The following is a 22,964-nucleotide window of genomic DNA, read 5'->3' on the forward strand; positions in this document are numbered from 1 at the left end:
GTAACTTTTTGTTAATTTGTATATTCCTAAGAGAAAAGGACAGATAACAAAAGCTCGAAATTGCCAGTGACATTATAGAAATAATTGGATATTGATTAAAAATCATTAAAGGAGGCCTAGTGTTTCTTTGCCTTGGTGTGTCTAAGCTTTATATTTGAAGGATAGTCTATTTTTAAGAAGATAGGTCCATTTAAAGAACAGAGTTGGTCTAAATCACCTATATCAGATTGGCCAACATGATAGTCAACGAAACTGGTTGATGTTGGTTACTGTGTCAAGATTGGAACCCTGAGGCATTATTGTTGGAATTTTGAAGTCATGTCAACATTCTGTAGAGAATTTGGAACTTTGCCCAAAGTAGTATAAGTCTTTGAGCAAGGGAAACGACTCAGAAGAGTATCGCAACAGTCCAGCTTGGAGATAGTATGTCCTGTGGCAGTACCTTGGCAGTGTGAGTAGAGAGCAGGATTAGAGCAGTATTACAAGATATGTGTAAGAAATGACTCTAACTGGGATATAGACATTGTATAAATGAAGATTAATATGAGGGTGGGGTTGAGAATCACACTGTGGATGGGAGCTTGAGTGATTTTGAAGAAGGTGGTTCCCTTGATTGTTGGTGAGAATTTAAAAAAAGTTGAAGTTTGATGAGGAAGGTAGAGATAATGAGTTTTATTTAGGCCATGGTTAGCTTAAGTTGATATGGACTCACAATGTAAATATAGGATGTCTAAAAGGCATTTGGTCATGTGGAACTAGATATCAGATGAGTAGATCTACCTGATTAAATGTATTTCAAAATCTCTTCCAAAGAGATAATCATTGAACATGTTGGGGCTTATTAGATTAATCAGCAAGGAGGATTGAGGTAGAAAAAACCAAGTCCTTGACTCTAGAGTTATATTTGTCACTTTTTGTTAATTTGTATATTCCTAAGAGAAAAGGACAGATAACAAAAGCTCGAAATTGCCTGTGACATTATAGAAAAAAATTGGATATTGATTAAAAATCATTAAAGGAGGCCTAGTGTTTCTTTGCCTTGGTGTGTCTAAGCTTTAAATTTGAAGGATAGTCTTTTTTTAAGAAGATAGGTCCATTTAAAGAACAGAGTTGGTCTAAATCACCTATATCAGATTGGCCAACATGATAGTCAACGAAACTGGTTGATGTTGGTTACTGTGTCAAGATTGGAACCCTGAGGCATTATTGTTGGAATTTTAAAGTCATCTCAACATTCTGTAGAAAATTTGGAACTTTGCCCAAAGTAGTATAAGTCTTTGAGCCAGGGAAACGAATCAGAAGAGTATCGCAACAGTCCAGCTTGGAGATAGTATGTCCTGTGGCAGTACCTTGGCAGTGTGAGTAGAGAGCAGGATTAGAGCAGTATTACAAGATATGTGTAAGAAATGACTCTAACTGGGATATAGACATTGTATAAATGAAGATTAATATGAGGGTGGGGTTGAGAATCACACTGTGGATGGGAGCTTGAGTGATTTTGAAGAAGGTGGTTCCCTTGATTGTTGGTGAGAATTTAAAAAAAGTTGAAGTTTGATGAGGAAGGTAGAGATAATGAGTTTTATTTAGGCCATGGTTAGCTTGAGTTGATATGGACTCACAATGTAAATATAGGATGTCTAAACGGCATTTGGTTTTGGGGAACTAGATATCAGAGGAGTAGATCAAGCTGATTAAATGGATTTCAAAATCTCCACTAAAGAGATGATCATTGAACATGTTGGGGAGTATTAGATTAATCAGCAAGGAGAATTGAGGTAGAAAAAACTAAGTCCTTGACTCTAGAGTTATATTTGTCACTTTTTGTTAATTTGTATATTCCTAAGAGAAAAGGACAGATAACAAAAGCTCGAAATTGCCAGTGACATTATAGAAATAATTGTATATTGATTAAAAATCATTAAAGGAGGCCTAGTGTTTCTTTGCCTTGGTTTGTCTAAGCTTTATATTTGAAGGATAGTCTATTTTTAAGAAGATAGGTCCATTTAAAGAACAGAGTTGGTCTAAATCACCTATGTCAGATTGGCCAACATGATAGTCAACGAAACTGGTTGATGTTGGTTACTGTGTCAAGATTGGAAGCCTGAGGCATTATTGTTGGAATTTTAAAGTCATCTCAACAATCTGTAGAGAATTTGGAACTTTGCCGAAAGTAGTATAAGTCTTTGAGCCAGGGAAACGAATCAGAAGAGTATCGCAACAGTCCAGCTTGGAGATAGTATGTCCTATTGCAGTACCTTGGCAGTGTGAGTAGAGAGCAGGATTAGAGCAGTATTACAAGATATGTGTAAGAAATGACTCTAACTGGGATATAGACATGGTATAAATGAAGATTAATAGGAGGGTGGGGTTGAGAATCACACTGTGGATGGAAGCTTGAGTGATTTTGAAGAAGGTGTTTCCCTTGATAATAAGTGAGAATTTAAAAAGAGTTGAAGTTTGATGAGGAAGGTAGAGATAATGAGTTTTATTTAGGCCATGGTTAGCTTAAGTTGATATGGACTCACAATGTAAATATAGGATGTCTAAATGGCATTTGTTTTTGAGGAACTAGATATCAGAGGAGTAGATCAAGCTGATTAAATGGATTTCAAAATCTCCACTAAAGAGATGATCATTGAACATGTTGGGGAGTATTAGATTAATCAGCAAGGAGAATTGTAGTAGAAAAAACTAAGTCCTTGACTCTAGAGTTATATTTGTCACTTTTTGTTAATTTGTATATTCCTAAGAGAAAAGGACAGATAACAAAAGCTCGAAATTGCCAGTGACATTATAGAAATAATTGGATATTGATTAAAAATCATTAAAGGAGGCCTAGTGATTCTTTGCCTTGGTGTGTCTAAGCTTTATATTTGAAGAATAGTCTATTTTTAAGAAGATAGGTCCATTTAAAGAACAGAGTTGGTCTAAATCACCTATATCAGATTGGCCAACATGATAGTCAACGAAACTGGTTGATGTTGGTTACTGTGTCAAGATTGGAACCCTGAGGCATTATTGTTGGAATTGTAAAGTCATCTCAACATTCTGTAGAGAATTTGGAACTTTGCCGAAAGTAGTATAAGTCTTTGAGCCAGGGAAACGACTCAGAAGAGTATCGCAACAGTCCAGCTTGGAGATAGTATGTCCTGTGGCAGTACCTTGGCAGTGTGAGTAGAGAGCAGGATTAGAGCAGTATTACAAGATATGTGTAAGAAATGACTCTAACTGGGATATAGACATTGTATAAATGAAGATTAATATGAGGGTGGGGTTGAGAATCACACTGTGGATGGGAGCTTGAGTGATTTTGAAGAAGGTGGTTCCCTTGATTGTTGGTGAGAATTTAAAAAAAGTTGAAGTTTGATGAGGAAGGTAGAGATAATGAGTTTTATTTAGGCCATGGTTAGCTTGAGTTGATATGGACTCACAATGTAAATATAGGATGTCTAAAAGGCATTTGGTCATGAGGAACTAGATATCAGAGGAGTAGATCTACCTGATTAAATGGATTTCAAAATCTCTTCCAAAGAGATGATCATTGAACATGTTGGGGAGTATTAGATTAATCAGCAAGGAGAATTGAGGTAGAAAAAACCAAGTCCTTGACTCTAGAGTTATATTTGTCACTTTTTGTTAATTTGTATATTCCTAAGAGAAAAGGACAGATAACAAAAGCTCGAAATTGCCAGTGACATTATAGAAATAATTGGATTTTGATTAAAAATCATTAAAGGAGGCCTAGTGTTTCTTTGCCTTGGTGTGTCTAAGCTTTATATTTGAAGGATAGTCTATTTTTAAGAAGATAGGTCCATTTAAAGAACAGAGTTGGTCTAAATCACCTATATCAGATTGGCCAACATGATAGTCAACGAAACTGGTTGATGTTGGTTACTGTGTCAAGATTGGAACCCTGAGGCATTATTGTTGGAATTTTAAAGTCATCTCAACATTCTGTAGAGAATTTGGAACTTTGCCTAAAGTAGTATAAGTCTTTGAGCCAGGGAAACAAATCAGAAGAGTATCGAAACAGTCCAGCTTGGAGATAGTATGTCCTGTGGCAGTACCTTGGCAGTGTGAGTAGAGAGCAGGATTAGAGCAGTATTACAAGATATGTGTAAGAAATGACTCTAACTGGGATATAGACATGGTATAAATGAAGATTAATATGAGGGTGGGGTTGAGAATCACACTGTGGATGGGAGCTTGAGTGATTTTGAAGAAGGTGGTGCCCTTGATTGTTGGTGAGAATTTAAAAAAGTTGAAGTTTGATGAGGAAGGTAGAGATAATGAGTTTTATTTAGGCCATGGTTAGCTTAAGTTGATATGGACTCACAGTGTAAATATAGGATGTCTAAAAGGCATTTGGTTTTGAGGAACTAGATATCAGAGGAGTAGATCAAGCTGATTAAATGGATTTCAAAATCTCCACTAAAGAGATGATCATTGAACATGTTGGGGAGTATTAGATTAATCAGCAAGGAGAATTGAGGTAGAAAAAACCAAGTCCTTGACTCTAGAGTTATATTTGTCACTTTTTGTTAATTTGTATATTCCTAAGAGAAAAGGACAGATAACAAAAGCTCGAAATTGCCAGTGACATTATAGAAATAATTGGATATTGATTAAAAATCATTAAAGGAGGCCTAGTGTTTCTTTGCCTTGTTTTGTCTAAGCTTTATATTTGAAGGATAGTCTATTTTTAAGAAGATAGGTCCATTTAAAGAACAGAGTTGGTCTAAATCACCTATATCAGATTGGCCAACATGATAGTCAACGAAACTGGTTGATGTTGGTTACTGTGTCAAGATTGGAACCCTGAGGCATTATTGTTGGAATTTTAAAGTCATCTCAACAATCTGTAGAGAATTTGGAACTTTGCCGAAAGTAGTATAAGTCTTTGAGCTAGGGAAACGAATCAGAAGAGTATCGCAACAGTCCAGCTTGGAGATAGTATGTCCTGTGGCAGTACCTTGGCAGTGTGAGTAGAGAGCAGGATTAGAGCAGTATTACAAGATATGTGTAAGAAATGACTCTAACTGGGATATAGACATGGTATAAATGAAGATTAATAGGAGGGTGGGGTTCAGAATCACACTGTGGATGGGAGCTTGAGTGATTTTGAAGAGGGTGTTTCCCTTGATAATAAGTGAGAATTTAAAAAGAGTTGAAGTTTGATGAGGAAGGTAGAGATAATGAGTTTTATTTAGGCCATGGTTAGCTTAAGTTGATATGGACTCACAATGTAAATATAGGATGTCTAAATGGCATTTGGTTTTGAGGAACTAGATATCAGAGGAGTAGATCAAGCTGATTAAATGGATTTCAAAATCTCCACTAAAGAGATGATCATTGAACATGTTGGGGAGTATTAGATTAATCAGCAAGGAGAATTGAGGTAGAAAAAACCAAGTCCTTGACTCTAGAGTTATATTTGTCACTTTTTGTTAATTTGTATATTCCTAAGAGAAAAGGACAGATAACAAAAGCTCGAAATTGCCAGTGACATTATAGAAATAATTGGATATTGATTAAAAATCATTAAAGGAGGCCTAGTGTTTCTTTGCCTTGGTGTGTCTAAGCTTTATATTTGAAGGATAGTCTATTTTTAAGAAGATAGGTCCATTTAAAGAACAGACTTGGTCTAAATCACCTATATCAGATTGGCCAACATGATAGTCAACGAAACTGGTTGATGTTGGTTACTGTGTCAAGATTGGAACGCTGAGGCATTATTGTTGGAATTGTAAAGTCATCTCAACATTCTGTAGAGAATTTGGAACTTTGCCCAAAGTAGTATAAGTCTTTGAGCCAGGGTAATGAATCAGAAGAGTATCGCAACAGTCCAGTTTGGAGATAGTATGTCCTGTGGCAGTACCTTGGCAGTGTGAGTAGATAGCAGGATTAGGGCAGTATTACAAGATATGTGTAAGAAATGACTCTAACTGGGATATAGACATTGTACAAATGAAGATTAATATGAGGGTGGGGTTGAGAATCACACTGTGGATGGGAGCTTGAGTGATTTTGAAGAAGGTGGTTCCCTTGATGATTGGTGAGAATTTAAAAAAAGTTGAAGTTTGATGAGGAAGGTAGAGATAATGAGTTTTATTTAGGCCATGGTTAGCTTGTGTTGATTTAAACTCACAATGTAAATATAGGATGTCTAAACGGCATTTGGTTTTGAGGAACTAGATATCAGAGGCGTAGATCAAGCTGATTAAATGGATTTCAAAATCTCCACTAAAGAGATGATCATTGAACATGTTGGGGAGTATTAGATTAATCAACAAGGAGAATTGAGGTAGAAAAAACCAAGTCCTTGACTCTAGAGTTATATTTGTAACTTTTTGTTAATTTGTATATTCCTAAGAGAAAAGGACAGATAACAAAAGCTCGAAATTGCCAGTGACATTATAGAAATAATTGGATATTGATTAAAAATCATTAAAGGAGGCCTAGTGTTTCTTTGCCTTGGTGTGTCTAAGCTTTATATTTGAAGGATAGTCTATTTTTAAGAAGATAGGTCTATTTAAAGAACAGAGTTGGTCTAAATCACCTATATGAGATTGGCCAACATGATAGTCAACGAAACTGGTTGATGTTGGTTACTGTGTCAAGATTGGAACCCTGAGGCATTATTGTTGGAATTTTGAAGTCATGTCAACATTCTGTAGAGAATTTGGAACTTTGCCCAAAGTAGTATAAGTCTTTGAGCAAGGGAAACGACTCAGAAGAGTATCGCAACAGTCCAGCTTGGAGATAGTATGTCCTGTGGCAGTACCTTGGCAGTGTGAGTAGAGAGCAGGATTAGAGCAGTATTACAAGATATGTGTAAGAAATGACTCTAACTGGGATATAGACATTGTATAAATGAAGATTAATATGAGGGTGGGGTTGAGAATCACACTGTGGATGGGAGCTTGAGTGATTTTGAAGAAGGTGGTTCCCTTGATTGTTGGTGAGAATTTAAAAAAAGTTGAAGTTTGATGAGGAAGGTAGAGATAATGAGTTTTATTTAGGCCATGGTTAGCTTAAGTTGATATGGACTCACAATGTAAATATAGGATGTCTAAAAGGCATTTGGTCATGTGGAACTAGATATCAGATGAGTAGATCTACCTGATTAAATGTATTTCAAAATCTCTTCCAAAGAGATAATCATTGAACATGTTGGGGCTTATTAGATTAATCAGCAAGGAGGATTGAGGTAGAAAAAACCAAGTCCTTGACTCTAGAGTTATATTTGTCACTTTTTGTTAATTTGTATATTCCTAAGAGAAAAGGACAGATAACAAAAGCTCGAAATTGCCTGTGACATTATAGAAAAAAATTGGATATTGATTAAAAATCATTAAAGGAGGCCTAGTGTTTCTTTGCCTTGGTGTGTCTAAGCTTTAAATTTGAAGGATAGTCTTTTTTTAAGAAGATAGGTCCATTTAAAGAACAGAGTTGGTCTAAATCACCTATATCAGATTGGCCAACATGATAGTCAACGAAACTGGTTGATGTTGGTTACTGTGTCAAGATTGGAACCCTGAGGCATTATTGTTGGAATTTTAAAGTCATCTCAACATTCTGTAGAAAATTTGGAACTTTGCCCAAAGTAGTATAAGTCTTTGAGCCAGGGAAACGAATCAGAAGAGTATCGCAACAGTCCAGCTTGGAGATAGTATGTCCTGTGGCAGTACCTTGGCAGTGTGAGTAGAGAGCAGGATTAGAGCAGTATTACAAGATATGTGTAAGAAATGACTCTAACTGGGATATAGACATTGTATAAATGAAGATTAATATGAGGGTGGGGTTGAGAATCACACTGTGGATGGGAGCTTGAGTGATTTTGAAGAAGGTGGTTCCCTTGATTGTTGGTGAGAATTTAAAAAAAGTTGAAGTTTGATGAGGAATGTAGAGATAATGAGTTTTATTTAGGCCATGGTTAGCTTGAGTTGATATGGACTCACAATGTAAATATAGGATGTCTAAACGGCATTTGGTTTTGGGGAACTAGATATCAGAGGAGTAGATCAAGCTGATTAAATGGATTTCAAAATCTCCACTAAAGAGATGATCATTGAACATGTTGGGGAGTATTAGATTAATCAGCAAGGAGAATTGAGGTAGAAAAAACTAAGTCCTTGACTCTAGAGTTATATTTGTCACTTTTTGTTAATTTGTATATTCCTAAGAGAAAAGGACAGATAACAAAAGCTCGAAATTGCCAGTGACATTATAGAAATAATTGTATATTGATTAAAAATCATTAAAGGAGGCCTAGTGTTTCTTTGCCTTGGTTTGTCTAAGCTTTATATTTGAAGGATAGTCTATTTTTAAGAAGATAGGTCCATTTAAAGAACAGAGTTGGTCTAAATCACCTATGTCAGATTGGCCAACATGATAGTCAACGAAACTGGTTGATGTTGGTTACTGTGTCAAGATTGGAAGCCTGAGGCATTATTGTTGGAATTTTAAAGTCATCTCAACAATCTGTAGAGAATTTGGAACTTTGCCGAAAGTAGTATAAGTCTTTGAGCCAGGGAAACGAATCAGAAGAGTATCGTAACAGTCCAGCTTGGAGATAGTATGTCCTATTGCAGTACCTTGGCAGTGTGAGTAGAGAGCAGGATTAGAGCAGTATTACAAGATATGTGTAAGAAATGACTCTAACTGGGATATAGACATGGTATAAATGAAGATTAATAGGGGGGTGGGGTTGAGAATCACACTGAGTATGGAAGCTTGAGTGATTTTGAAGAAGGTGTTTCCCTTGATAATAAGTGAGAATTTAAAAAGAGTTGAAGTTTGATGAGGAAGGTAGAGATAATGCGTTTTATTTAGGCCATGGTTAGCTTAAGTTGATATGGACTCACAATGTAAATATAGGATGTCTAAATGGCATTTGTTTTTGAGGAACTAGATATCAGAGGAGTAGATCAAGCTGATTAAATGGATTTCAAAATCTCCACTAAAGAGATGATCATTGAACATGTTGGGGAGTATTAGATTAATCAGCAAGGAGAATTGTAGTAGAAAAAACTAAGTCCTTGACTCTAGAGTTATATTTGTCACTTTTTGTTAATTTGTATATTCGTAAGAGAAAAGGACAGATAACAAAAGGTCGAAATTGCCTGTGAAATTATAGAAATAATTGGATATTGATTAAAAATCATTAAAGGAGGCCTAGTGTTTCTTTGCCTTGGTGTGTCTAAGCTTTAAATTTGAAGGATAGTCTATTTTTAAGAAGATAGGTCCATTTAAAGAACAGAGTTGGTCTAAATCACCTATATCAGATTGGCCAACATGATAGTCAACGAAACTGGTTGATGTTGGTTACTGTGTCAAGATTGGAACCCTGAGGCATTATTGTTGGAATTTTAAAGTCATCTCAACATTCTGTAGAGAATTTGGAACTTTGCCCAAAGTAGTATAAGTCTTTGAGCCAGGGAAACGAATCAGAAGAGTATCGCAACTGTCCAGCTTGGAGATAGTATGTCCTGTGGCAGTACCTTGGCAGTGTGAGTAGAGAGCAGGATTAGAGCAGTATTACAAGATATGTGTAAGAAATGACTCTAACTGGGATATAGACATTGTATAAATGAAGATTAATAGGAGGGTGGGGTTGAGAATCACACTGTGGATGGGAGCTTGAGTGATTTTGAAGAAGGTGGTTCCCTTGATTGTTGGTGAGAATTTAAAAAAAGTTGAAGTTTGATGAGGAAGGTAGAGATAATGAGTTTTATTTAGGCCATGGTTAGCTTAATTTGATATGGACTCACAATGTAAATATAGGATGTCTAAACGGCATTTGGTTTTGAGGAACTAGATATCAGAGGAGTAGATCAAGCTGATTAAATGGATTTCAAAATCTCCACTAAAGAGATGATCATTGAACATGTTGGGGAGTATTAGATTAATCAGCAAGGAGAATTGAGGTAGAAAAAACCAAGTCCTTGACTCTAGAGTTATATTTGTCACTTTTTGTTAATTTGTATATTCCTAAGAGAAAAGGACAGATAACAAAAGCTCGAAATTGCCAGTGACATTATAGAAATAATTGGATATTGATTAAAAATCATTAAAGGAGGCCTAGTGTTTCTTTGCCTTGGTGTGTCTAAGCTTTATATTTGAAGGATAGTCTATTTTTAAGAAGATAGGTCCATTTAAAGAACAGAGTTGGTCTTAATCACCTATATCAGATTGGCCAACATGATAGTCAACGAAACTGGTTGATGTTGGTTACTGTGTCAAGATTGGAACCCTGAGGCATTATTGTTGGAATTTTAAAGTCATGTCAACAATCTGTAGAGAATTTGGAACTTTGCCCAAAGTAGTATAAGTCTTTGAGCCAGGGAAACGAATCAGAAGAGTATCGCAACTGTCCAGCTTGGAGATAGTATGTCCTGTGGCAGTACCTTGGCAGTGTGAGTAGAGAGCACGATTAGAGCAGTATTACAAGATATGTGTAAGAAATGACTCTAACTGGGATATAGACATGGTATAAATGAAGATTAATATGAGGGTGGGGTTGAGAATCACACTGTGGATGGGAGCTTGAGTGATTTTGAAGAAGGTGGTTCCCTTGATTGTTGGTGAGAATTTAAAAAAAGTTGAAGTTTGATGAGGAAGGTAGAGATAATGAGTTTTATTTAGGCCATGGTTAGCTTGAGTTGATATGGACTCACAATGTAAATATAGGATGTCTAAATGGCATTTGGTTTTGAGGAACTAGATATCAGTGGAGTAGATCAAGCTGATTAAATGGATTTCAAAATCTCCACTAAAGAGATGATCATTGAACATGTTGGGGAGTATTAGATTAATCAGCAAGGAGAATTGAGGTAGAAAAAACCAAGTCCTTGACTCTAGAGTTATATTTGTCACTTTTTTTTAATTTGTATATTCCTGAGAGAAAAGGACAGATAACAAAAGCTCGAAATTGCCTGTGACATTATAGAAAAAAATTGGATATTGATTAAAAATCATTAAAGGAGGCCTAGGGTTTCTTTGCATTGGTGTGTCTAAGCTTTAAATTTGAAGGATAGTCTATTTTTAAGAAGATAGGTCCATTTAAAGAACAGAGTTGGTCTAAATCGCCTATATCAGATTGGCCAACGTGTTAGTCAACGAAACTGGTTGATGTTGGTTACTGTGTCAGGATTGGAACCCTGAGGCATTATTGTTGGAATTTTAAAGTCATCTCAACATTCTGTAGAGAATTTGGGACATTGCCCAAAGTAGCATAAGTCTTTAAGTCAGGGAAACGAATCAGAAGAGTATCGCAACAGTCCAGCTTGGAGATAGTATGTCCTGTGGCAGTACCTTGGCAGTGTGAGTAGAGAGCAGGATTAGAGCAGTATTACAAGATATGTCTAAGAAATGACTCTAACTGGGATATAGACATTGTATAAATGAAGATTAATATGAGGGTGCGGTTGAGAATTACACTGTGGATGGGAGCTTGAGTGATTTTGAAGAAGGTGGTTCCCTTGATAGTAGGTGAGAATTTCAAAAAAGTTGAAGTTTGATGAAAAAGGTAGAGATAATGTGTTTTATTTTTTCAATGGTTAGCTTGAGTTGATATCGACTCTCAATGTAAATATAGGATGTCTAAACGGCATTTGGTCATGAGGAGCTAGATTTCAGAGGAGGAGATCTAGCTGATTAAATGGATTTCAAAATCGCCTCTAAAGAGATGATCATTGAACATTTTGGGGCGTATTAGATTAATCAGCAAGGAGAATTGAGGTAGAAAAAACCAAGTCCTTGTCTCTAGAGCTATGTTTGTCACTTTTTGTTAATTTTATATTCCTAAGAAAAAAGGAATGATAACAAAAGCACAAAATTGCCAGTGACTTTATAGAAAAAAATTGGATATTGATTAAATATCATTAAAGGAGGCCTCGTGTTTCTTTGCGTTTGTGTGTCTAAGTTTTATATTTGAAGGATAGTCTATTTTTAAGAAGATAGGTCGATTTAAAAGAATAGAGTTGGTCTAAATCACCTATATCAGATTGGCCAACATGGTAGTCAACGAAACTGGTTGATGTTGGTTGCTGTGTCAAGATTGGAACCCTGAGGTTGTATTGTTGGAATTTTAAAGTCATCTCAACATTCTGTAGAGAATTTGGAACTTTGCCCAAAGTAGTATAAGGGTTTGAGCCAGGGAAAGGAATCAGAAGATTATCGCAATAGTCAAGCTTGGAGATTGTGTGTCTTTTGGCAGTACCTTGGCAGTGTGAGTAGAGAGCAGGATTAGAGCATTATTACAAGATTTGTGGACGAAATGACTATAACTGGTAAAGACAATGTATAATGAAGAATAATATGAGGATGGAGTTGAGAATCACACTGTGGATGCCAGATTGCTTGATTCTGAAATAGGTAATTCCCTTGATAGTAGCCGAGTATTTAAAAAAAGATGAAGTTCGATGAAGAAGGTAGAAATAATGCGTTTTATTTTGGCTATTGTGAATTTGAGTTGATATTGTCTCAATATGTAAATATATGATGTCTAATTGGTATTTGGTTATGAGGAACTATACGTCAGGGGAGACTGTCTAGCTGTTTAAATGGATTCTAAAATCACCTCTATAGAGATGATTTTTGAATCTGTTGGGCCAGGTGAAATTAATCAGAAAAAATATAATTGTGATAGAAAAAACCAAGACCTTGACTCTATAACTAAGTTTGATATATTTTGTGAATTTGTATATTGGAATAATTTTTAAGATAAATGGAAAGCTAACAAAAGTACGAAGTTGCCCGTTACTTTATGGTAAGAAATATAATATTGATTAGAAATCATTACAGTAGGTCTTTTGTGTCTTTGCCTTTGTGTGTGTAAGTATTATATATGAGGTAAAGTCCATTTTTAATAAGATAGGTCTATTTACTAAACATAGTTAGTCTAAATCACCAATGTCAGATTGGCCATTATTGTAGTCAAAGAAAGTGGTTAATGTTGTTGTTAATGTGTCAAGATTGGAACACTGAGTCATTATTTTTGGAATTTTAAAGTCATCTAAACATTTTGTAGAGAACTTGGAACCACAGAGATTATCATTGAATCTGTTGGCATTGATTAGTTTAATGAGGGAAAACAGAATTGACTTACCAAGACTTTGTTTCACTTGCTTGACTTCTAGCTGCTAGGGACTTTATAGTTAAAAATTTCATAGTCTTTAGAAATTGTTAAAGGAAGTTGTATATTTTTCCATTTGTTTTGGTATGTTTTATATTCTAAGGAATGTATATTTTTAAGAAGATAGGTTTATTTCAAGTAACACTTAGGGACCACCTCATCTGTATGAGATTGGCCAATATGGTAGTCAAAAAACTCGTCTATGTTTGTGTTATTCTGTCAGGTTTGGAACACTGAGGCATTGTTTTTTGCATTTTGAAGCCATCCAAACATTCTGAAGAGAACTTTGTATCTCACCCAAATGGCTGTATATAAATCTGTGAGGCAAAAAAAGAGAACAGAAGACAATCTCTGTAATTTATCTTTCAGCTAATATGTCCTTTTGAAGACCTTTGGTAGTGTGATTAGTGAGGAGTAGAACGTGCTTACAAGAAATGTGAATGAAATGATTGATCTTGGCATTAGACTTTCGGCAGGTAATGTGAATATATGTAAAGAGTTGAGAATAATACTGATGATGGGAGCATGAATAATTTGGCTTATGTTGAATCCCTTGGCAGTATCTCAGAATTATAGAAAGGTGAAGGTTGTTCAGGTAGGGAGAGGTAATGAGTATTGTTTAGGACATGGTCAGTTTGAGTTGATATCTCCTGAATATGAAAATTTAAGATGTCTAAAAGGCAGTTGGCAATGAGGAACTATTGGTCAGGAGAGAAATAAGGGCCCGATAGATAGATTCAAAAACTTATCCATAGATATGATCATTGAATCTATGTGATCTGATAAGATTAACCCAGCAAAACTTCAAAGAGGGAGGAGGTAATATGACTGGGACTTCTAGTGGTGTCTCAGATACCTTTGGCTCACTGCTGTGACCTGGTTAAGGATTCAATAAAGAGACAGAATATAGGTCAGATGTGTAAAAGATGATGGAATATTGACCATGAGCAGCTTCAAAGTCCCTTTTACCTTTTACTCTAGGATGCTATCAACCCCTTTTGGAAGTCATCTTCAATTCCATTTTACTGGCATTCATTTACCAGAAGTACTGTATTAGGTGTGAGTGGATTTGATATCAACAGGATGGATTTCCTGCTGTATAAGAGTTTGTAGTCTTGTGGCAGAGAAAATGTATTTGCCTCACTCTAAGACTAACAAAAAGTTATAAAAAAAGAGAATATGCAGAAAGTGCTATGAGATATTCCAAAGGAGAGAGATATTTTCAATCAGTGGAGAATAGGAAAAATATCTTAAGTGTTAGGTTTTCTAGCTTTCTCTCACAATAACAACTTAACATAAGGTATTTCCTGGTATCCAGGAAGGTCCAAAGCCGTTTTCTCTGCCATGATTTCAAGAGTCATAACAAATGTTAATATCAAAATATTTTGTCATGATAGCTGAAGCTATTGTCCAAGTCATCATCATATACTATTAGGTATTTATTGCTTCATGTTGGTAAAAAAATTTTTCCTTTTTTTTTCTAGGTAAAACCAAAATAGATAGACACTGAGTTGGTACAGTGGACAGAGTGCCAATCACTCATATATCTATGTGAAGAAAACTTTAGATGGAATCACAGCGAGTCTGACAGAATGGAAACAACAGGACAAGAAGAAGTAACCAGAATTCATCATTTCATTCCATCAGATCAGAAAGTAAGTCTATGAAGGCCAATTGAGTGAGATTATTTAATTATATGGTCAAAAGAACTTAAGAAAAACATTCAAATACTCTTGAATGTATTTTTCTTGTCTGTTCAATGAGAAAGCTTGACTAGATGGCCCCTAATTGGGTGGGAGTTTTTGTATTAAGCACTTACTATGTATTAGTCCTTCAAGAAGTTAGTGAATGAGCATTTCTGGGGGACACTTAAACTAAGGAGCTCATATATTGGGGATGGGGGGAGACAACATGGAAACCATTGTGTACTAGGCAACTAGTTGGCAGGGTGATAGAACACTGGCTTATAATCAGGAATACTCATCCTGATGTGTTGAAGTCTCCTTAGATACACTATGTGTGTGACCCAGTGTAAGTCACTTTAAATCCATTTGCCTCTGTTGCTCCTCTCAGATGAGGTAAAGAAGGAAATGGCAAACCACTCTAGTATTTCTGCCATGAAACCCCAAATAGGGAAACAAAAGTTCAGCCATGACTGAACATTGACAAGAACAAGATATATTTAGCATACATGGATGCTATTTTGGGAATAATTAGGGGTGGTTTCTGTCATGATAGCTGGAGGTATTGTCCAAATCATCATCATACTATTATGTATTTATTGCTTCATGCTGGTAAAAATTTTGCTCCTTTTATTTCTAGGAAAAACGAAATCAGATGGACAGTGAGGTGGTGTGAGAAGAAAACTTAGATGGAATCACAAGGAGTCAGACAGAACGGAAACGACGGGACAAGAAGAACCCAGAATTGATCATTTCCATTACACCACATCAGAAAGTAAGTCTACAAAGGCCAATTGAATAAGATATTTCATTATATGGTCATAAGAGTTTCAGATGTGGTCTCTGAAGTTCTGGGATCAAATCTCAATTCTAAGATTTACTGCCTCAGTGTGACCTTAAGAAAAAAATATTCAACTTCCCTTGAATTCATTTTTCTTGTCTGTTCAATGGGAAAGCTTGACTAGATGGCCCCTAATTGGGTGGGATATTTTTGTATTAAGTACTTACTATGAATTAATTAGTCCTTCAAGAATTTAGTGAATGAGCATTTCTGGGGGACAATAAAGTTAAGGAGCTCATATATTGGGGAAGGGGTAAGACAACATGGAAACCATTGTCTACTAGGCAGCTAGTTGGCAGGGTGATAGAACACTGGGCTTAGAATCAGGAATACTCATCTTCATGAGTTGAAATCTCCTTAAACACACTATGTGTGACCCAGTGTAAGTCACTTAATTTCCATTTGCCTCTGTTGCTCCTCTCAGATGAGGTAAAGAAGGAAATGGAAACAACTCTAGTATTTCTGCCATGAAACCCCAAATGGGGAAACAAAAGTTCAGCCATGACTGAACATTGACAAGAATAAGATATATTCAGCATACATGGATGCTATTTTGGGAATAATTAGGGGTGGTTTCTGTCATGATAGCTGGAGGTATTGTCCAAATCATCATCATACTATTATGTATTTATTGCTTCATGCTGGTAAAAATTTTGCTCCTTTTATTTCTAGGAAAAACGAAATCAGATGGACAGTGAGGTGGTGTGAGAAGAAAACTTAGATGGAATCACAAGGAGTCAGACAGAACGGAAACGACAGGACAAGAAGAACCCAGAATTGATCATTTCCATTAGACCACATCCGAAAGTAAGTCTACAAAGGCCAATTGAATGAGATATTTCATTATATGGTCATAAGAGTTTCAGATGTGGTCTCTGAAGTTCTGGGATCAAATCTCAATTCTAAGATTTACTGCCTCAGTGTGACCTTAAGAAAAAAAATATTCAACTTCCCTTGAATTCATTTTTCTTGTCTGTTCAATGGGAAAGCTTGACTAGATGGCCCCTAATTGGGTGGGATATTTTTGTATTAAGTACTTACTATGAATTAATTAGTCCTTCAAGAATTTAGTGAATGAGCATTTCTGGGGGACAATAAAGTTAAGGAGCTCATATATTGGGGAAGGGGTAAGACAACATGGAAACCATTGTCTACTAGGCAGCTAGTTGGCAGGGTGATAGAACACTGGGCTTAGAATCAGGAATACTCATCTTCATGAGTTGAAATCTCCTTAAACACACTATGTGTGACCCAGTGTAAGTCACTTAATTTCCATTTGCCTCTGTTGCTCCTCTCAGATGAGGTAAAGAAGGAAATGGAAACAACTCTAGTATTTCTGCCATGAAACCCCAAATGGGGAAACAAAAGTTCAGCCATGACTGAACATTGACAAGAATAAGATATATTCAGCATACATGGATGCTATTTTGGGAATAATTAGGGGTGGTTTCTGTCATGATAGCTGGAGGTATTGTCCAAATCATCATCATACTATTATGTATTTATTGCTTCATGCTGGTAAAAATTTTGCTCCTTTTATTTCTAGGAAAAACGAAATCAGATGGACAGTGAGGTGGTGTGAGAAGAAAACTTAGATGGAATCACAAGGAGTCAGACAGAACGGAAACGACGGGACAAGAAGAATCCAGAATTCATCATTTCATTACACCACATCAGAAAGTAAGTCTACAAAGGCCAATTGAATAAGATATTTCATTATATGGTCATAAGAGTTTCAGATGTGGTCTCAGAAGTTCTGGGATCAAATCTCAATTCTAAGATTTACTGCCTCAGTGTGACCTTTAGAAAAAATATTCAACTTCCCTTGAATTCATTTTTCTTGTCTGTTCAATGGGAAAGCTTGACTAGATGGCCCCTAATTGGGTGGGATATTTTTGTATTAAGTACTTACTAGGAATTAATTAGTCCTTCAAGAATTTAGTGAATGAGCATTTCTGGGGGACACTAAAGTTAAGGAGCTCATATATTGGGGAAGGGGGAGACAACATGGAAACCATTGTGTACTAGGCCGTTAGTTGGCAGGGTGATAGAACACTGGGCTTAGAATCAGGAATACTCATCTTCATGAGTTGAAGTCTCCTTCATACTATTATGTATTTATTGCTTCATGCTGGTAAAATTTTTGCTCCTTTTATTTCTAGGAAGAATGAAATTAGATGGACAATGAGGTGGTGTGAGAAGAAAACTTAGACGGAATCACAAGGAGTCAGACCGAACGGAAACAACAGGACAAGAAGAAGAACCCAGAATTCATCATTTCATTACACCACATCAGAAAGTAAGTCTACAAAGCCCAATTGAATAAGATATTTCATTATATGGTCATAAGAGTTTCAGATGTGGTCTCAGAGGTTCTGGGATCAAATCTCAATTCTAAGATTTACTGCCTCAGTGTGACCTTAAGAAAAATATTCAACTTCCCTCAAATTCATTTTTCTTGTCTGTTCAATGGGAAAGCTTGACTAGATGGCCCCTAATTGGGTGGGATATTTTTGTATTAAGTACTTATTAGGAATTAATTAGTCCTTCAAGAATTTAGTGAATGAGCATTTCTGGGGGACACTAAAGTTAAGGAGCTCATATATTGGGGAAGGGGGAGACAACATGGAAACCATTGTGTACTAGGCAGCTAGTTGGCAGGGTGATAGAACACTGGGCTTAGAATCAGGAATACTCATCTTCATGAGTTGAAATCTCCTTAAACACACTATGTGTGGCCCAGTGTAAGTCACTTTAATTCCATTTGCCTCTGTTGCTCCTCTCAGATGAGGTAAAGAAGGAAATGGAAACAACTCTAGTATTTCTGCCATGAAACTCCAAATGGAGAAACAAAAGTTCAGCCATGACTGAACATTGACAAGAACAAGATATATTCAGCAAACATGGATGCTATTTTCTGAGGAAAGATACTAGCAGTGGGAATAATTAGGGATGGTTTCTGTCATGATAGCTGGTGGTATTGTCCAAATCATTATCATACTATTATGTATTTATTGCTTCATGCTGGTAAAAATTTTGCTCCTTTTATTTCTAGGAAAAATGAAATCAGATGGACAGTGAGGTGGTGTGAGAAGAAAACTTAGACGGAATCACAAGGAGTCAGACCGAATGGAAACAACAGGACAAGAAGAAGAACCCAGAATTCATCATTTCATTACACCACATCAGAAAGTAAGTCTACAAAGGCCAATTGAATAAGATATTTCATTATATGGTCATAAGAGTTTCAGATGTGGTCTCAGAGATTCTGGGATCAAATCTCAATTCTAAGATTTACTGCCTCAGTGTGACCTTAAGAAAAATATTCAACTTCCCTTGAATTTATTTTTCTTGTCTGTTCAATGGGAAAGCTTGACTAGATGGCCCCTAGTTGGGTGGGATATTTTTGTACTAAGCACTTACTATGTATTAGTCATGCAGGAAGTCAGTCAATTAGCATTCCTGGAGGACATCTAACTTAAGGAGCTCATATGTTAGGGGTGGGAGAGACAGTATGGAAACCATTGTGTACTTGGCAGCTAGTTGGCAGGGTGACAGAACACTAGACTTAGAATCCAGAATACTTATCTAGATGAGTTGTAATTTCCTTAGACACACTATGTGTGTGACTTGGTGTATATCACTTTAACTCCATTTTCTTCAGGAAATGGCAAACCATTCAAGTATTTCTGGCATGAAACTCCAAATGAGGAAACAAAGATTTAGACATGACTGAGTAACAATGACAAGAGCAAGATAAATTCAACATAAATGACTGGTATTTTCACCAGCAGTGGTAATTATTAGGGAAGGTTTCTTATAAAAGTTGAAATTTGATTTAAGTTTTGTGGAAAGGAAGCAGGGAAGCAAGTAGTTCAAGAAAAGGGGGCAGAATATATTAGGCAAGGGGAAAAGCCATGGAAAGGTAACACATTTGGGAGATGGCATATAGTGTTCACAGAACAAGAAGTTCAATAATCCTGAATTATAGAATTTTTAGAGGGGAATAAAGTATATGAAAACTTGAAAATTAAGAGTACCAAGGAGCAAAGTACTTTCAAGTAAAATGAAATATTATATATTTATTAGAAATATTAAAGCAGTGTGTGTGTTTGTATGTTTTGTATGATGGTACTTATATTTCTAAGATAGCTCTAATTAAAACACTGAGGTACCCCATCATACCTATCAGATTGGCCAGTATGGCGGTAAAAGAAAGTGTTAAACGTTGGTAGGAATGTGGGAATATTGGAACACTAATGCTTTGTTGGTGGAGTTGTGAACTTATGCAAATATTCCGGGGAGAACTTAAGGTCTATAAAACTGTGAACCAAGGGAAGCTAACAGAAGACTATTGTAGGAGTCTAGCATTGAAACAGTATGTCCTCATGCAGAACTTTGGCAATGTGAGTAAAGAGGAGAAGGGGTTGTTTACAAGAGATCTGAGAGAAATGACTCAACTTTTCAACAGATGTTGAATACATGTTGTGAACATAAGGAAGGAGTTGGGAATGATACTGAAGATGGGAGCTTGAGTAATTTGGAGGATGGCAGTCCCATTGACAATAACAGACAAATTAAAAAAGTTGAAGGTTGATGATGCAGGGAGAGATCATGAGTTTTGTTTTTTTAACATGGTGAGTGTGAGTTGATATCTTGAGGACATGAAATTTAAGATGTCTAATAGGTGATGAGGGCCTACAGGGCCAGATAGAAGTTGGGTTGTAGAAAAAGATCCCATAATAATCTGCATAGAGATGATGATTGATTGGCTGTGGGAGCTGATAAGGTTAACCAGAGAAAAGTGGATAGTGGGAGAATGTAATAAGATCTGGCCCTCTAGAGCTCTGTCAGACATCTTTGGCTCACTTTTGTGACCTGGATGAAGATCCAACAAGAGAGACAGAGGAGAGGTCAGATGGGTAAAAGATGATGGAATATCAACCATGAGCAGCTGCAAAGTCCCTTTTACTTTTTACTCTAGGATGCTATCAACCTCTTTTGGAAGTCGTCTTCAATTCCATTCAACTAGCATTCATTTACCAGAAACCCTGTATTAGGTCTGAATGGATATGATATCAGCAGGATAGACTTTCTGTTATTTTAGAGTTCATAGTTTGGAGAGGGAGACAAAATGGATTTTTATCATTCTAAGGCTAACCAAAAGTGATAAATAAAAAGATGCACAACATGCTATGAGAAATTTCAGAGAGATGTTTTCCAGTAGTAGAAAATAGGAAAATTTTTTGTCTTAAGGGTTAGTTTTCTAGCTTTCTCTCTCATAATAATTTCCTTAATATCAGCTATTTCCCAGTAGCTGGGAAAGTCCAAAGCTATCTTCTTCGCCATGGATTCAAGAGTCATAACAATTGTTAATATCCAAATTTTTTCATAATAGCTGGAGGTAGTGTCCAAATCATCATCATACCATTATGAATACATTTTGCTTAATGCTGGTAAAAATTTTGTTCTTCATGTCTAGGTAAAACCAAATTGGATGAACAGTGAGGTGGCACAGTGGACAGAGTGCCAGTCACTCCTATATCTACGAGAAGAAAACTTTAGATGGAATCACAGCGAGTCAAGACAGAATGGAAACGACAGGGAAAGAAGAAGAAACCAGAATTCATCATTTCATTACACCACATTGGAAAGTAAGTCTACAAAGGACAATTGAATAAGATATTTCATTATATGGTTGAAAGAGCTTCAGATATGATCTCAGAGGCTCTGGGATCAAATCTAAATTCTAAGATTTATTGCCTCAGTGTGACCTTAAGAAAAACATTTAACTTCTCTTGTCTGTTCAATGGGAAAGCTTGACTAGATGGCCCCTAATTGGGTGGGATATTTTTGTATTAAGTACTTACTATGTATTAGTCAGCAGGAAAGTCAGTTAATTATCATTTCTTGAACTTAAGGAGCTCATATGGTAGGGGTGGGAGAGACAACTTGGAAACCATTGTGTACTAGGCAGCTAGTTGGCAGGGTGATAGAGCACTGGGCTTAGAATCAGGAAAACTCATCTTGATGTGTTGAAGTCTCCTTAGATACACTATGTGTGTGACCCAGTGTAAATCACTTTAAATCCATTTGCCTCTTTTGCTCCTCTCAAATAAGGTAAAGAAGGAAATGGCAAGCTACTCTAGTTTTGCCATGATTGCCCAAATGCTAAAACAAAGGTTCAGCCATGACTGAAGAACAATTACAAAACCAAGATATATTCAGCATAAATGACTGGTATTTTCTGAGGGAAGACAATAGCAGTGGGAATAATTAGGGAAGGTTTCTTATAATAATTGGAATTTGCTTTTAAGTCTGGTAGAAAGGAAGCCAGGGAAGCTAGTAGTCCAAAAAGAGGGGGCAGAATGTACTAGCCATGGGGAAAATCCATGGAAAAGGAAAACAGATGGGAGATGAAGTATAGTGTGCATAGAACACAAAGTTCAATAATCCTCAATATAGAATTTGTAGAGGGAAATAGAGTATATGAAATCTGGAAAATTAGACAAGTTCCAAGTTGCCAAGGACTTTAAAGTCAAATAAAATCTTTAACATTTATTAGAAATTATTAAAGAAGGGTGTATCTCTTTGTGTTTGTGCATTTATGTTTCATATGAAGAATGTATATTTTTAAGCAGATAGGTTTAATTAAAACAACAATGAGGTAGCACCTCACACCTATAAGATTGGCCAATATGTCAGTAAAAGAAAGTGGTAAGTTTTGATAGGAATGTGTCAAGATTGGAACACTAAGGCATTGCTGGTTGAGTTTTGAACTCATCCAAACATTCTGGGGAGATCTTAGAACTATGCAGATAAGGTCATAATACTGAGCCACAAAAAGGTAACAGAAGACTATCTCAATAGTCCAGTTGTGAGGCAAATTCTCCTATCTAAGTTTGGTGGCAGTGTGAATATAGAGAAGCAGTAGAGGATGTGTACAAGAGATTTGAAAGAAATGGCTAAACTTGGCAATAGACATTGAATATGTAAGGTGAATATTAGTAAGGAGTGGAGAATGAAACTGAGGATGGGAGGTTTGGGAAGATGTTGGTACCCTTGACAATAACAGAGAAGTTAACAAATATGAAGGTTGACAAGGTAGGGGGAGATAATGAGTTTTGTTTGAGACATGGTGTGTTTGAATTGATATCTCCTGGATATGAAAATTAAGATGTCTACTAGGTAGTTGGTGATGAGGGCATAAAGGTCAGGAAAGAAAGTAGGGCTGGATAAATAGATCCCCAAATCATCTTCATAGAGATCATTGAAGCTTTGGTGGCTGATGAGTTTAAGTAGG

At 36.2% G+C, this 22,964-nt stretch overlaps 1 long non-coding RNA gene across 3 annotated transcripts in view; it reads left to right on the forward strand.

The window, feature by feature from the left end:
• The window catches only part of LOC103101716 (uncharacterized), a 216,881-nt gene that overhangs the window by 142,415 nt on the left and 51,502 nt on the right, over nt 1–22,964 (forward strand). For 2 of the 3 annotated variants that reach the window (XR_008916070.1, XR_008916071.1), the window contains 6 exons: nt 14,623–14,793; nt 15,461–15,595; nt 16,334–16,468; nt 17,208–17,341; nt 18,717–18,853; nt 21,144–21,315. This is a non-coding gene — a long non-coding RNA (uncharacterized LOC103101716). Of the gene's footprint in view, nt 1–14,622; nt 14,794–15,460; nt 15,596–16,333; nt 16,469–17,207; nt 17,342–17,823; nt 17,961–18,716; nt 18,854–21,143; nt 21,316–22,964 lie in introns of all 3 variants that reach the window. The other variant, XR_008916069.1, reaches the window with a different exon arrangement.

Source organism: Monodelphis domestica, chromosome 2, assembly GCF_027887165.1.
Source record: "Monodelphis domestica isolate mMonDom1 chromosome 2, mMonDom1.pri, whole genome shotgun sequence".
NCBI lineage: Eukaryota > Metazoa > Chordata > Mammalia > Didelphimorphia > Didelphidae > Monodelphis > Monodelphis domestica.